A 16,385-nucleotide genomic window follows, 5' to 3' on the forward strand; every position below is an offset into this window, starting at 1 on the left:
TAATCTATCTAATAGAAAATGATTGCCTGAGGCTACAGATCTTAACCAAGCATTAGGCAGACCTAATTCAGCCATGGTGCTTATTGGCCTGCAAAAGCCAGTTTCGTTTGGTTTTTTTTCATTTCCCTTTTCCTGGCTGCATAAATCTTCAGAGGATCCTTAGTCATGTGTTAAAACTTGTTTGGCCTGATGAGTTAATCCTTTCTAAGGCAAGTCTTTTCTCTCTCACATGCATGGGTATTCATGAAAGCATGGTCTAAATCCAGAAGGGTTTTCTTTAGAAACTCATGGCCTTCTGCTAAGGAAAGTACCTTATTCAGCTAAAGAAGAGACCACCAAAGCTGCTGTCTTTAACATTTTCCTCATATATGATAACCTTAATTTAGACTCGTCTCTGTCTTCGCTTTGGAAAACTGAATTGATTAGTTGCTGGAAATTTGATTCTCTCTCTAAAACAGGGGGCACAGACTCCCCTGCCTAATTTTCCTGCCTCTACCTCCCAACCTGAGTTCCAGTGGTTAAGAACTATTATTAATTCCTTGACTTTTAGTAAGGTTTCATATGCCAATAAATCTGTGCCTCTCTCTCTTTCCTGCCTAAATTTCTGCTCACGAAAGATGATTTTTAAGTTTACACTCATTTCCATGAATTCACCCTGGTTCATCAGGACTTCAGGGGGAGGCTGTTTAAATGTGACTGAACATGCTTATAAAAGAGCACTTTTTTTTTTCTCGGATGAAAGGATTATGGTTGTGTGAACTGCAATATTGAATAATAAGACCATTTGTAACAGGAAGAATTATATGTGAGATCCTTCTAGGTAAAAGGACAAACTTTCCTTGCATGCAAGTACTAGAAAACCTTTGTACTTTTAAGGTTACCCAATTAGATCAGAATTTTTCCTCTCTGAGCCACACAGTTAGGGTTGTATTAAATCCCTGAGCTCCAGACACAAATAATTACATGGCAAACACCCCAATTGTGTGAGCAAATGTGTGAGCACCCTTCCCCTAGAGAGCCTGTATAGCCCTACAGTCCTTTTCGTTACCCCAAATACAGCTCTCTGGGCAATTTCTTCCCCTTCAGCTTGGTGTACAGCCTCACAGTTCACCTTCCCCAGCCCTACATGTGTCTGCCTCCGAGCTTTAAAACCATCCTACCCCCTACACCGAGGCACAACCCACAATATAAGTTTTGTCTGGTTCTCCCAAGCATGTTGCTCTCTGCTTGTTACAGAGATTTAGGTGTTCAACTGCTAAGTGAAGTGTTCAAGGCCAGCTTGGATGAGGCTTTGAGCAACCTGATCCAGTGGAAGGTGTCCCTGCCCACGGCAGGGGGGTTGGAACTAGATGGTCTTTAAAGTCCCTTCCAACACAAACCATTCTATGATTCTATGATAATTCCCATTCTGCACTACACGGGGTGTCTTTGGATGGTTTACCCCTGTGGGAGCCCTGTTGCAGCTACAGCACTGGACCCAGGTGGGTGAAGCATCTGTGAGTGGAAATGTCCTAAACCAGCCGGGCGGTCGGCTGTGCCTCACAGGCTGCGGGTTTCTTACCACTAACCTAAAGATGGGACCTTGCTTGCTGATGAGTTTCCCATGGGCAAGGAAAGACACCAAAAAGATGCTTTCTGCTTCTGTCCACCATCATCTAACATGATACAGCTTATGATTTGGGTAGCATGTGGTTGGAAAAGAAAAAAACAGTTAGAACTTCATTATGACCCTGGTAGCGTCATTCGCACCATTTTTCCTTCCTTAAAAACCATGCTGAGTGTCTAAGTGCAATGGCCCTGTACAAACAGCTGTTAGTCAGCTATATTATTACTATTTCAAAATATAGAGACTTGTTCTCTGTGCAGGATGCGGGAATGGCATTTAATGGTCCAGTTACACTCACCTCTGTCTACAAAATTTAGGTCCTGGCTCTTCAGAGCACTTCCCCGTTTGGGACTGCTTATGGCGGAAGCTGGTGTGTGGGTATGTGGCTCCCCGGAGGCGGGGGGGCAGCCGAGGGGCTGCGGGCCGGACCGAGCCACTGGCACTTATAAATTGCTTCTGGGCAGGGGATTATGAGGATGGGAATTGGCTGTCTGCGGCATGACGGGTCTTGCTGCACAGGCGCAACGACTGAGGGAGAAGGAGGGGTGTCAGGGTGTGCACTGTTACTCTCCGGCGTGCCCTATCTCCACCCTCAGGTAATGATGGACATTTTCTGTGTCCTGTCTGTGAGCAGGACAAGAGCATCTCCCACACTGTTGCAATGATAAGGTTTGGTGAGGCACCTCCCAAACCCACGAAAGTGGTGGTTTTGGTTGCGCCTCTATGAAGTGCGCTTGTCACTACGTGGCTTTTCATCAGGTACCTTCTTTCAAAGCAATTCCCTGCTTTAAACCCAAACATAATCCTGGGATTACGCCCTCTCCCTCCACTCTACAGGGCATCCGTCACCCACCATTGCTATCACACAGCCCTGTGGTCTCCAGGAGGAGGAGGTAGCCCTTGATGTGGGCAAGACCAGGCCGTCCCCAGGGGATGCTCATGCCTCTCCATGCCTAAACCCAGCTGCATCCCTCAGTGAGTCTGCTCCCTGGCCATGGCTTTCACACCAAGCAAACAGCGGTGTTGGTTTGCTAGCATGGGGAAAACATCTTAAATCCTCCTCTACTCTCCCCTGGCCTGACTTCTGTGTGCGCCGCTGCTTGCTGATGGCTCTGCCATTCCTCATATGTGTTTTTATCCATAAGGGTCAATTTAATCACTAATGCCATCGTCTGTCTGCCCAGGGTGACTCCCGAGCACCTAACATTTTGCTGTGTAATAACACAGAGGCACTTATTTCTTTGAGGCTGTCTCTGTGAATCACTGTAATGTATTTGCACAGTGAAAGGGATTTGGAATTAATGTGGCCCAAATCATGGCTATTTATTTAGCCCTCCTTCCTGTTTGACACTGTTTATGTTTTTTAATGAGGACATGCTGGCCACACAGTTCATATTGTGCTGAATCATCATTCATAAATTACCAGGTTGGGTTGTTTTTTTATTTTAACCTCCCTGTCCAGCGGGGTGGGGATAGCAGTGCTCCGGGGGCAGCTCAGCCCCAAAGGGATCGGTCACTCCTGGGTTTAATTTTGTCGTGATTTACTGCAGCATCACACAGTAAAAAAAAATTAGCAAAGCAAACCCCCAAGCTTGGGCAGATGGCCTGTGCTGGTAATCCTTCATCATAATAGCTCCTGACAGAGCAGCTGTGGTTCTCTGCTAGTGAGGGTTTTCCATCAGAGACAACAGTTTTCCTGGGATATGAAACTTGGCTGTAGCAGTTTGCTTCACTTGAGCATATCTCATACAAAAGAACAACACAGAAGAGGGAATTACTCTTTTGGAAAGGGATGCAACCTCACTCTTACTGAGATAATTTGCTGGCCCATCACTTTTGCTGTCCCCCGTGCTTATGTATTTTTAAAAAAATGTCTCAGCCTTTAAATTGTGGTGTTGGAAATCTATAGAGGCTGGAGGTGAAAGCCTACAAAAGCAAAACAGCTTCAAATGGTCACAGATCTTCATAAGAGACCAACGTGGAGGCAATGGTGAAGTGGTGGGGGGGAGTGATGAAGCCAGGGTTGCTGAAGGATTTGATTTAGAACTTTATTCCTTCTCTTTGTGATCCCATGGATGTAAAGCTATTTTTCCTGCAGGAAACCCCCAGGAGCTTCACTGACTTTGTCATCTCTTGGGTTGGATTTCCCAGTCCTGCCTGAGGTGTCAGGCGGGTAGAAAGGCTGTAATTGAGATTTGCTCCATTTGGTTCTGTTCCTGCGTGTATGTGTGGAGTATTCATAATTATTTCTCTGTCTCTGTGCCTAGCGGTGCATAGTTGCATATTGATTTGCTGTATTCGAGATGAGCAGACTAATTACGACATTTCATTATGAACACTGAATTATGGCATTAGGCAGACAGTTGTTTGGTGTGTGACAAGTTGTGAATAAATAGGATAGGACGTTGCACAGAGAAAGGCACGTGGAAGGTAGCATGTTGGAAAGGCATGGGGTGGCTTTGGCTGACTTGGCAGGGCTGCTCCATCCCTGGAGTCTCCCTGAATGCTGCAGGAGACCCTTAAATCATGTTGATTGGGGTTATCTCTGCATTGGGTGTTACAATGAATTAGTACTGATGGTGTCTCCATCTGACACAATAAAGCTTTGGCTGGGGTCTCTCCAGCTTGTGTGGAACTGCCATACGGGTTGTGCTGTGATTATATTCTGAGTCCTGACAAAATTTTAAGTCTGCAGTATTTTAAATGAGTGAAATGAAAGAAAAATGTCCACTAGATTGGTTTTCTGTTTTTTTTCTTTCTTAGAAGACAATGTTTTGGTGGGTGGGATTTAAAGTCTTCCATATTAAAAGGAATGTTTTTTAATGCATTTTGACAAGCATGCTTTCAGCTGGAAAGCAAGCCATCTCCTGTCGAACTGATATTTCAGAATGAAATATCCTTTGCTTTTTAACTGAGAAAACTCCACAACTCAGACAATCCTGCCTCCTCCCCTCCCTCCTTCCAGCCTTCAGAGTGAATGACTTTGACATCCAGAGTCTTAAAGACCCTCAGGTGGCAGAGATTCCTCTGAGATGACATGTACCATCCTCTGGAGGTCCTACCTCTCGCCTTGGACAGTGAAGGGAGACTAATTTAGACTCATTTAAATGAGGACAGCAAAATTCCAGATTCCCAACTCGGGGCAGATTTGATACTGTTGAAATAGGTAGAGTTTGTGGAGAAAAATGGAAACATAATTATGCTATGCCTGTGCTTAATTCTGATTTTCAGAGCCAGTTAGGAATGCATTTGGTTGCCCACTGCAAGGTACAAACATGTCATGCCCATATGACATCTCTTAATTTCCACTTGTCCCTCCTTAAATGTTGAGTCTTACTTAAAACTTCAATGCTTGCAGAGTGCACTGTGGTCAGTGGTGGTAAGATGCTGTGGAAACCCATGCCAACATTAGCGTGAGAAATGCAGAGCTAACAGTATTTGGAAATCAGCTGCTTTATATGCAAGTTGCCTTTCAGTGTATTATTTTTATTGTTTTCTTTTTTACATCTAGACTACATTAACCTTGTGCTGGCTCCATCAGACTGGCTGACATAAGATGGATGATGTTGGTGGCCTGGCATAATGGCCCGCATGCCAAGTGCCTTTGAACGGCACCTGCTGCCTTCAAAGGGGGAAGCCGGTTTGCTCAATAAAAGCACATTTAGCAGCACTATCTGCCTAATTGGCTGGAGAAGCCCATGCCCCTGATTTTATGTGATGAGCTTTCCTTGGCAAGAAATCAGATGGATTATCAGGAAAGCTTTGCAGAATGCCAAAAATGGGGCCAAATGTTCCTATTTTGCTGCTTTTTGGAGCTCTGCTGAGGTGCTGGTTGGGATTGCCATTGTGGGGGCTGCTGCAAGGAGATTTCCTCCCGTGGTGAAAGCACCTCACTTCCACCAGTCCCTCAGGCAGGATCGACACTACAGATTTAGGACGCTCTTAAGGAGGAGATTGATCCAGTCTTTAGACCCTCGGGAGACCTGCATTTGATTTGCTTGTGTGTCACCTTGTCATAGCACTTGGAGCATGACTCTAAGCTAGTCAAGAGCCCAGTTACTGTAGTAATAGATGCCTGGATAGGAGAAGGCTCTTAAGTACATTTTGCAAATATGGGCCTAAATACCCTGGGTCTCAGCTCTTGTGCAGAATTAAATTGGGGATAACAACACTCGTCTTCCCTAGAAAGGTGCTATGAAGATAAAGACACCAGATTGCCCAAGGTATGCTTTGATATTCTGTGTTGTAAGGAAGCAGATGGAAGCTAAACACTGAATTATAAGATTTTTCATAGGCTCTCATTTCAGCTCTCAGATCTAGAAGCTGAGAAGAGCAGTACAGAGCAGGTATTGACATCAGGGCTGTTCTCACCCATTTGAAATATTTGGGGATGGTGCAACCACTACCTCAGAATTTCACATTTTCCAGTTGGAGTGGGAACATGAACCCCTGCACACAGGTCCTGCTTCGGATAGGACTTTGCAGCAAGGTAGGTGAATGTCCATGTGTGTGTCGTGAGCTGGTCAAGAGCTCGTATGCTGCACTTCCAGCATGCTCAGAAAACCTTTGCTTAACGGGGATTGACTTAAGCATGTACTGTGGTCTTTCCTCGTACCCGTGCCTCAGGTGATGCTCCAGTTGTGGGGAGAGCGGTAGGTTTGCTCTTTTCTTGTAATTTCAGACTTGCTTTGAATTTTGCCTTTGGTGGTTTTTTGGGTTGATTCCTGTATGTTTTAGTGTTAGGGTGTTAGCTGCAACTCCTTCTCCAGCTGTGTGGCAAAGACATGGAGCCTGACTGTCTGTCGTGGGTGACCGTGGAGCAGCACAGTGAGCCTGAGCCTTCAGTTCTATAAATTCCTGTAAAACGAGAAGTTTCTTCTGCTTTTGGCTCAGAATTAGTGATGCTTATTTATTTCCTTATGCCGGGAAAACGTCTGATAAACGCAGAGGGGGTCGTATGCAAATTCTGCAGCCCCAGGAACAAATATTATGCCTCTTTTAGCTCTGCATGCAATCAAGCCCGTGCAACTCTTTCTGCACTCTGTTGTGACAGTCAGCATGGTACTGTTTCTATTTCGAGCCTCGACTGATTGAACTTTTGTTTGCTGGGTTTTGGCTCCATTGCTCCTTGCTACCTGAAGAGGAACTGAGGGAGCAAAGAGCTTTCCTGAGCTATTGTTACTGCCCCGGGGCAGATCCGAGCAGCTGGGCCATCCCACGCAGGCGTGAGCAGCGATCCTGAGGGATGGTCAAGGGGACAGGGACAAGATGGGGACTCTCGCATCTGCTCTTTGCTGGAGGGATGAAGCTGGTCTGCCTTGGCAAGGACACAGGCTAGGAAAATTCCCATCGTCATCTCCAGTGGGATGGAAAAGGAGGGAAAAGGGCTGTCACCACCCCAGGAAAAGGGTTGTAAATTGTTTTTTTCTGCTCCGCTTGCTGAAGTCTATCTCTGTCCAAATCTTTTGCAACCTTTTCCCATGGGAGTTTTGCATAGAAATAGGAAATAGAAATAATGAAAGGGGAAAAAGCTATTATGTGGAACTTGTGGGGAAGTATTACTGCAGCTGTTTTAGCTGGAGCTTTAGGTCATAGTCCTTAAAGGAAACGGAAGAGCCTTTTGTTGCTCCTGGTTTACCATGTGGGTCTGAATGCCTTTCTGCTTTGTCCTGAGTTATATTTCTGCCCTCCTGTATTTCTGGGGCACCTGTATCCCTTTCAGCTCTCCAAAGACCTGCACTTGTCTCAGGCCAGGTTAAGATGGTCTGCTGGCAACCGCCTGAATTCAGAGCAGCATGTGCTTCACTTGAAGCGTGATTTTTATCTTACTGGAGTCAGAGGTTCATCTCCATGTAGCTGAGGTGAAGCACACACTGAAGCACTCAGGGTGCTATAAATGGGTAGTTGCATTGCCCCCGTGATGTATTTCCGTCTCAGTGTCCATCAGGATATTTTCTATCCAGCTCTACAGACCTTAGGAGCTCAGATACTTGTTTCCTTGCTATTGACAATCCCTTGTCAGGCTGATCTGAATCCCTGTGTAGAGGTAATTGGAGTCAAATTTGTGTATGTGCATATTTGTTGGGGTGCCACAAAGACAGGCAGCAGGAGAAAGTACGAGGCTGGAGTAGTGCAGGGTGAGGAGAACAGATTTGTAATCGACAGAAAGGAACAGATGGCTTTGGTTGTAATGCCTATATTTACATTTAATGTCAATATTCCTCCCAGAGCACCAGCACTTTAGTGATATGTAACACAACATAAAAGCATCTGGGGAGAGAGTGGATAAGGGAAATGGGTTTGTTGGATCCCAGGAGAAAATCCAGCTATGGACTTTGCCGTGGCGTTTCAGTGGGTGTGAGCAAGCAGAGAAGGCAGAAGTTAGCTACAACCCTCCTTCGGAGCACTGTGGGCACTGCCTTGACATGCCCATGCCATAGACCCTGAGGAACCATGAAGGGACCCTGGAAGAGAGCAGCGTTTGTGCCCAGTGCCCCAGCTGCAGTGAGATGTTGCATCATGAAAAGGAGCAATTTCTCAGAGCATTTTTTTAATTCCAAGATAAAAAAAAAATCAAGATCCTGCTCTGTCGTCCTTGCCACCCATGTCCTCACGAGGTCAATCCCATCCTGTCTGGCTCCTTATAGAGTCTCCTCACGCTGGTCTATGGTGGGATTTACTGGCATGCTTGGAATTGCTTTCTGACTTGTTCTGTGAATGCAATTAGTCACCACTGGCACACAGGTGGAAGATGAAAGTTAATTCTGCTGCATCTAATTAGCTGTCATTGCTGGAAAGGTTTGAAAGCAGAGACAAAAAGTTGTAGTTCTGGCTGCACAGCTCGGGGGGTGTCTCATGGAACAGCAGTGAGATACACCAAATTTCACCTGAGACCTGTGTGTTACCTTTAACGACCTTTAGTCTTTCTGTTAAAAGATAAACAAGAAGCTTGAGCCTCTGTGGGTGCAAGTCAGTGTAGCTCTGCTGGAGGCAGTGGAGCTCTACCAAATTTTATCAGCCGAGGAGAGATGGAGCCTGTGGCTTAAATGATGACAGAATTATCCTTGTGTGAGGTTTTGTGTGTGCATATGAAAAGGCACTTGCAGGTGCATATGTGCCCACACACTAGTTAAAGATGACTGCTTTTTTATTTGTTTGTATTTAGTGTACCTTGGAGGCCCTACCTAGACAACAGTCATAAATGAAATGTCATCAGGTCGTTAACGTGTCCCTGACTGGTTAACAAAATTATCACATGATTTGTAGTTAAAAAAGCTAATTGAAAGACTCGCTGAGTAATATTCTTTTCAGACATGTGCATATATTAGAAATCCATCTGATCCAAAGCACAGGACAAAAATGATCGATAGCAGGTTGCAGTGCTCTTTACTACAACGAATTAATTGATCACGTCTAGCAGATTTTCCTTGCAGCGGAAGCTCTGGGTATTGAACGTGTCTCTCTCATTTCTTTTCTATCCTTGCTGTTAGAAACATGACAGTTTCATACCATCATTTAAATTTATTTGTGACCTGAGAAAGTTGTGTCACCCTTGAGGCAGTTAACTTTCAGCTAAGAAGTTTGGTGACATTGTAAGAGATACAGGGACGGATATTATAAAAAGTTTTCTGATAAGAAGGTGGAACTCCTCAATCTAGTCCTCCGTCAGCAGGTCCCACCTGGGAGCTGTGCTGAAATGTTTTTCCTGATCCTTGAACCACTCTTATTTGACTGCCATCCTATTCTAAAACCGACATACTCCGAAGGTATTAAACCAGCACCATTTTTCATAGTCCTGGGCAGTGGAGCCCAAAAGCGAATGATGGCAGGAATATCCCTTCAGCCTGGAGAGGAGACTTCTTGTATCAGGTGATGACAGGGATGTGTCAGTGGAGAAACAGGGCGAAACTTCTGCTGCTTTCTGTGCTATACTATTTGACAGCTTATGCCCTCTTTCTGGTGGGTGTTTGGCGGCTCTCATACATGGAATGACCCATCAGAGCCACAGTGACAGGTTATTAATCTGCTGTTTTTACAAGCTCTATCCTGACACAAGCATCGTATTTGAGAGTCCTGTTAGTGGCCTATTACAGAGTCTTAAATGTAAAGAAAATAAGTGCTCCAAGCCTTTCATTCTTCTGAAGCTATGCAGACAGTGGATGAAATGCTGTGGAATTACATTAGTTAGTTTAGATCTGTTTTGTGGCTTTGCCCTTTGCCTGTGGAGTAAGAAGTGTTATCTGTTTAAGGACTCAGCTTCTGGATTCCACTCCTGGCTTGTCTCATAATTTGATTTTAGGTAAGACACTCAAAAATGGACTGGTTCCCAAAATAATCTACATAGAAGTGTATCATCTCCAGGTGTGCAGAATGAGATTATACTTTTAGGCAGGTGAGTGAAGACTTCTTTGAGACTCCACAGCAAGCCAGCAGTTGACCGAGGAGGAGAACTTGTGCCTCTGGGTCCAAACTAACCTGCCTATGCATTATAAAAGAGCCCTAATCCTCCTGTTTGCTTAGGGATTTCAGATCTCCCACCATTTTTACAAGGTGCCATTTACTACTTCCGTCTCACGTACTTTATCTGAGATGTGTCTACAGCCCTCAATCCTACATCTCCAAATTTCCCAAGTCAAGGGGAGGTAATGGAGCAGCATGGGAGGGTTTAACTCCTACTTTCTCCTTTAGGAAGAAAGTATTTTAGGGCTTAAGATACCATGCAAGCATGTATCGTGATGTCTGAATTTCTTCCTGATGGTTTTCCTGCAAGTTGCTTTACGTAATGTGGGGGGGAAGTATTAAAACAGGAGTCAGCATTTCACCAAAGGTGCAGTTAGAATACAAAGTTTACTCTTTAACTCTCTATTTTTATGGCCTGATTGGCATTAAAAAATCTCTCTTTGCTGAAGACTTGTAAGGTTTTGTTGCTATGAACCAGAATATGCATTTGGAAATTCCGTTGAGTGGCTGTGGAGATGTGTATCCCTAGAGACTGTTTTAATTTCCATATTCATTAAACTGTTCTGTAGTGCCTGAGAGAGACGCAAACCCTTGAATAACACAGCTGTGAAAGCTGGGAGAGGAGACATCAGGATCAAGGTCTACTTTCACCATCACTTTAACCCAGTCTAAGTTTGTTTGGCCATTAGGTCAGTGCCGTTCCCTGCTCTTCTTCCGCTCTCCATCTTTCCACCTGGGCCACTCATTGCCACTTTCTCCTCTATGTCTACAGCAGCGCTCACACAGCTTGCGATGAACCGGATCAGGGAGCTGTTCTGGCTGAAAACTAGTGAAAAAAAAGACTTTATGATGGATCAGGTTCTTCTAAGCTGTAATGCTGACACAAGGGAAGAGGAAAAACGTGGGTTAGGGCAGGCAAACTGCCCTATACACCTTGTAAACTTATTAAGCCATCACTGGAGACACCTCCACAGATACAGTTTGTCTGGCTGAAAAGAATCTTTTTGAGGGCCATTTTGCACCATCCTGTAGAATTCTGTATTTGATATCTCCATCCATGAAATTCAATGGGATGATCTTAAAAGGTAGAAAGGTCTTTACTTTCTGTAGAGTTTTACTTGCAAGGATGGCAATGCCCATTGCCTGTTATTTAATACTCAGGGTGATAAGTAAATGAGCTGGTTGACTGTGGCTCATCCTGTTGTCCTTTGAAGTCAATGGATATCTTTTATTGACTTAGCTGGGTAACAGATGAGGCCCTGGATGAAAGAGTCACTGTTTTACTAAGAACTACTTGTCTTTTTAGGTTGCAAAAATAAATAATCCCAGACACTTTCAGAGATGGCTGGCTAGTGCTGCATGTAGCTTGTTTGTGAAGTTTTATTTAAAAGAAAAATAAATTTCTCACAGTCAAGGGGCTGCTGGCTGGGCTGACCTGACCTTTTCAGACTGAAAATGGTCACTGAAAGGATAAACAAGATAATGATAATAAAAACTCTCCTAGTCATCACTGGACTGCTGCTGAAAGGGATTTGGCAAAGGCTGAAGAAATGTCAGAATGAAAAAGCACACCGGCTCTGCTGAAAGATGATTGTGTCTGAGCCCATCCGGTGCCCAGTGAGGCTGGCGAAATCTCCACTGATTTCAGCCAGAGTGAGGGTGGCTGAAGGCCAAGAGAAGACACTGCTCAGAGCACAGCCGTGAAGTTTCATGCAGGTGATGTTGTGTTACATGGGAAAGCACTGTCCTTAACAAACCATATAGTAAATGAACAGTAAGTGTATAGTATAGTAAATGCAGTTTCTTGGAAGGACACAGCCTGCCTTTGGTGCCAGCCTGCTCTCTGAATCTGTTTATGTGTTGAAATGGGCTGCTCTTTTCAACAAATGAACCCTTCACCCCCAGGTATTTCTCCTAGCTCTTGTGCTCAGCTTCCTTGATGATGATAACTGCTTCATTAGCTGCCTGATGAATGGTCTGTGCACATTAGCATCATTTTGTCTAGCCGATAACTATGAACTTTACCCTGGGAAGCAGGGTATCTGCTTCTTCAGGGTATCATCCATCACCGGGGATTTTCTAAGAGGTTAGGCAAACTTCTTTCAGGAATGGTTTAGGTATGGGGGACAAGAAGATGGACTCAATGGCTTCTGAAGTGCCGTTCTAGCCCTGCTATCTCTTACTTTAAAACTCTGCCATAGTAATAACACATTATTTCTATGACAAGCATCTCTGGGAGGCTCAGTTAAGAGGTGGGTGCTTCTTGGACTAGGAGCTTTTTCAGAGGCTGCACCAATGCATTCAAAACTGAAATGGCAGCCCAGCATGCCACAGCTGTGTGAAGAGGTACACAGGGAAGGAGTTGTCCCACCTAACCTCAGATGCTTGTGTAGAAACATGTGTGTCCAAACTAGGCTAGCTAGCTCCTCCAGCTCTGGAGGGAGAAACAAGTAGAGTTCATATGCCCTGCTCTGGACGTCTGAGATGTGCTTATCCTCTCTCCGCTGACCATCATCCCATGCTGCGGTATGCTGACCAAGGGCAAAGGAAGCCCTTTGTCCTGGTTGGTATGAGAGCTCAGTACCTTTCTCATTTCCACTGGGACACAATATTCATCCAAACACTTTTCTATCAGCTGTTTGTTTCTAAACATTGATAAGGGTTGTCTCTGTCCTCCTCCTGCTGACGGACCTGCTCATGGCTCTCTGAACTTACCCCATCATTCTGCAGAGATCTGTCCAGTGCAGGTCACTGCTCACTGGCCTAGGACTAGACATTTATTTTAATACATTTGGGTTAGAAACCTGGAAATTATGTTTAAACAAGTTATATAAAAACTTACCTAAAATGTAATTTATTCTGATTCCTCACAAATATTGATGATATATTTTTGCTGAATTTTGGCTTACATTCAGTAAACCTCTTCAGTTCATCTTTAATTTGCAGATGGCTTTGGCAGTGTTTCAGCCTCAGCTTCTGGTGGTTGAAACCTGGTGCTTGAATTAGGCTCAACATGCAAATAGCCTGATTTTCAGAAAGTTTGAATATATGCAGCTGCCTTGTGGGGTTCTAAGTAATGCAATTAGGGCTGGGTTTCTCACTGCCAAAAAAGCTGCAAATGAATTAGGAGCCCAGAAAGAGAAATGCGCCAGAATACACATAAATGTCTTTAGGAATTTGGGGATTTAGGAATAAGGATGGAAATAACTGAAAGCCCAGCTCAAGTTTTCAGCTGAAAAGCACTAATATAAGTAATTTCAAAGGAGATTAAAGAGGAATATGTTCATGTTCAGGAGAAGTGTAGAGCTGGGCATTAGGTCTGAATGAGTGATGTGACAGATCCCTGCTGACGGACAGGTCTGCTGCTCACTCATGGGCTGGGGATGATAGGAGCACAGAGGGGAAGCAGGAATATTTACTGATGCCAGAGGATATAATTAGAAATAATGAGTGCAGTAAAAGAGGAGGATGGGCTAGAAGCCCGAAACTAATAAGAAATGGGAACTTGCATCTCCTCTTTCAAAGCCTGAATTAGGAGAAATGACTGATAGGCAGCCCTTGAAAGCACTGGAGTAGTCTCCAAGTGTTGAAAGCATAGTCCCTGAGTGTGCTAATGCTATAGAGGCCAGTCATGGGGAAACACAGCCGTGCAGAGAGACTGCCATGTTTCTACATCTGCCGTCTTTTGGGATATTACATTTTGGTGTACCAGGGAAGTGAAAGCGTTGTCTCCTTTTCAGTGTGATTAGTCTGGGGGGATCACAAGAGTGCTCAGTGGAGTTGGTTGGAATCACAGAATCATAGAATCATAGAATCATTAAGGTTGGAAAAGACCTCTAAGATCATCGAGTCCAACCGTCAACCCAACACCACCATGCCCACTAAACCATGTCCCTAAGCGCCTCGTCTACCCGTCTTTTAAATACTTCCAGGGATGGTGACTCAACCACTTCCCTGGGCAGCCTGGTCCAATGTTTAACCACTCTTTCAGTAAAGAAATTTTTCCTCACATCCAATCTAAACCTCCCAAACTCCCTTCTTATCTCCTCCTGTATTCATTCTTTCCTTAAAGAGGCTTTTATTTGTGTGTGGGTCTTTTTTTTTTTTTTTTAATAAATACACAGCTAATCCCTGTTACACGTGTAAATATAGATAGCACATGGATCTGTAAAGATTATGGATGCCCCTTTTGGCAAACAATATCTTTTAATAGCGTTGTGTGCAGTTAATCGGGTTAAGCACAAGTATCAGTGGAACAAGCAGTGCAAGTTCAGGGAAGGAATAAGTGACAGACCTCCTGAGAGTTGTTGTTTAGTAATATTGTGGCAGGTAGGGTAGAAGCTTTTTTTCTTTTTTTTTTCTTTTTTGGCTCAGTGACGTCTGTGGTTGGAAAACATGAGCAGAGCAAGCTGTTAAATTGCAAGAGACTCTTGCTATTATATTTCATAACAGGTATGGTAAATGTTTATTGCTCCTGGACTTCATTCATTGTTTTCTGCCCAGATCAAGTGTTCAGTGCATTAAGAACTGGTTGTAAGGGCTTGTGCCCTCTCTGCCCTTCAGTTCTAGTTAGGTGAGAAGGGCTACAGGACATCTCCCATCTAGCTGAAAGGAGGGAATGAAAAGATTGGTGCAGAAAAATAGGGCACTGAAGTGGGTGTTGCTCTTTGTCATGGAGAAAGCTCCGTTCTACAGGGGGTCATCTGGGAGAAAGCTCACCAGTCAATGGAGAGGAAACAGATACATCTAGAGTTTCAGAAATGCCCTGAAACAGGTATTTACTTTAAGATGAGAGGAGCTGTGCCCTGGAAATGCCTGTGTCTGACAACTGTTGTAAAGGACTGTGAGATGACTAGCTCAGATGTAGAGGTCTACACTGGAGACATCTAACACTACATGCACTGGGTCTGGGGACCTGGGCAAGGAGAAGCACTCGGTGCCACTTAAAGTCAAGCCAAGGATTGTATGAGAAGAGGGGCAGCTGAGTTGGAGGACAGACTGGGGGGGACATGCCTCACTGAAGTGTTGCTCAGCTGGCTCATGGTGGGCTGGGAGCTGGAGAAGGGCTGCAGGGCAGGAGGTGCAGGTGCCCCCAGGGAGCCAGGAGATGTCTGCTGGAGTTTTGCACAGGACATGTGTGAGGGTGGCAGGCCCACATCATCGATCCCATATCAATACTTTTTGAACATAGGACGCTGGACAAATTCTGTCATTTTTTTCTCCCCCTGGCAGAGCTGTGACCAGTGCACCACCTCTTTGATGGCATGTGCATGCATGAGGGCATCTTTTCTGTACATGGTGTCCTTCAAACAGAGTGTACGTACGTCAGAGAGTTTCTTATAACAGCTTTGCATGGTAGTGCAGATGTGATTTCACTAATTCTCCAAGAACAATAAAGCAAAATTCATCACAGGGTAAACCAAACACACTTGCCTATTTTTGGCAGCATTTTTCAGGTTACTATTAACCTTTCATTTGAAATTTAATGCTGAGGTCTACACATTGATTCTGAGCAGCTTCTTGGAACAGCATCAATTTTCCATTTAGAAAATTGCCTTTTTTTTAAGCTTAACCCTATATGGGGTGTTGTTCATTTTTTCCCAAGAGACACTTTCCTGTGGAAACCTACTCTTTGGGTCTGAAATTCAAACCAGTTTTGCCAAAGCCTAGGAATTATGAGCAATAAAATAGGAAATGTTATAGGAAATAACAGCTGAACCGGGGGAGGGACATGTCTAGAACATTAAGGCCAAGCCCAGAAAAGTAATAAAACAGAGTCAGAATTACAGTTAAAATTAAAACAGGCCCATGGCCAAATTTAAAGTCACTATATATCTGGATGATAGTGGGGAAAAAACATTAAAAGCAAAAACAGAGTAATAGCTGGCAAAGGATAGCATGGAATCATAGAAGCATAGAATCATAGAATAGTTTGGGTTGGAAGGGACCTCTAAAGGTCATCTAGTCCAACCCCCCTGCCATGGGCAGGGACATCTTCAACTAGATCCAGTTGCTCAGAGCCCCCTCCAACCTGACCTGGAATGTTTCCAGGGATGGGGCAGCCACCACCTCTCTGGGCAACCTGGGCCAGTGTTTCACCATCCGCAGCGTAAAAAATGTCTTCCTTAGATCTAGTCTATATCTCCCCCCCTTTAGTTTAAAGCCATTCCCCCTTGTCCTGTCGCAACAGGCCCTGCTCAAAAGTTTGCCGCCATCTTTTTTATAAGCCCCCTTTAAGTACTGAGAGGCTGCAAGAAGGTGTCCCTGAAGCCTTCTCTCCTCTAGGCTGAACAACCCCAACTCTCTCAGCCTTTCTTCA

The sequence above is a fragment of the Pygoscelis adeliae genome, unplaced genomic scaffold (genome assembly GCF_000699105.1).
Source record: "Pygoscelis adeliae isolate BGI_AS28 unplaced genomic scaffold, ASM69910v1 Scaffold202, whole genome shotgun sequence".
In the NCBI taxonomy this organism is placed as follows: Eukaryota; Metazoa; Chordata; class Aves; order Sphenisciformes; family Spheniscidae; genus Pygoscelis; species Pygoscelis adeliae.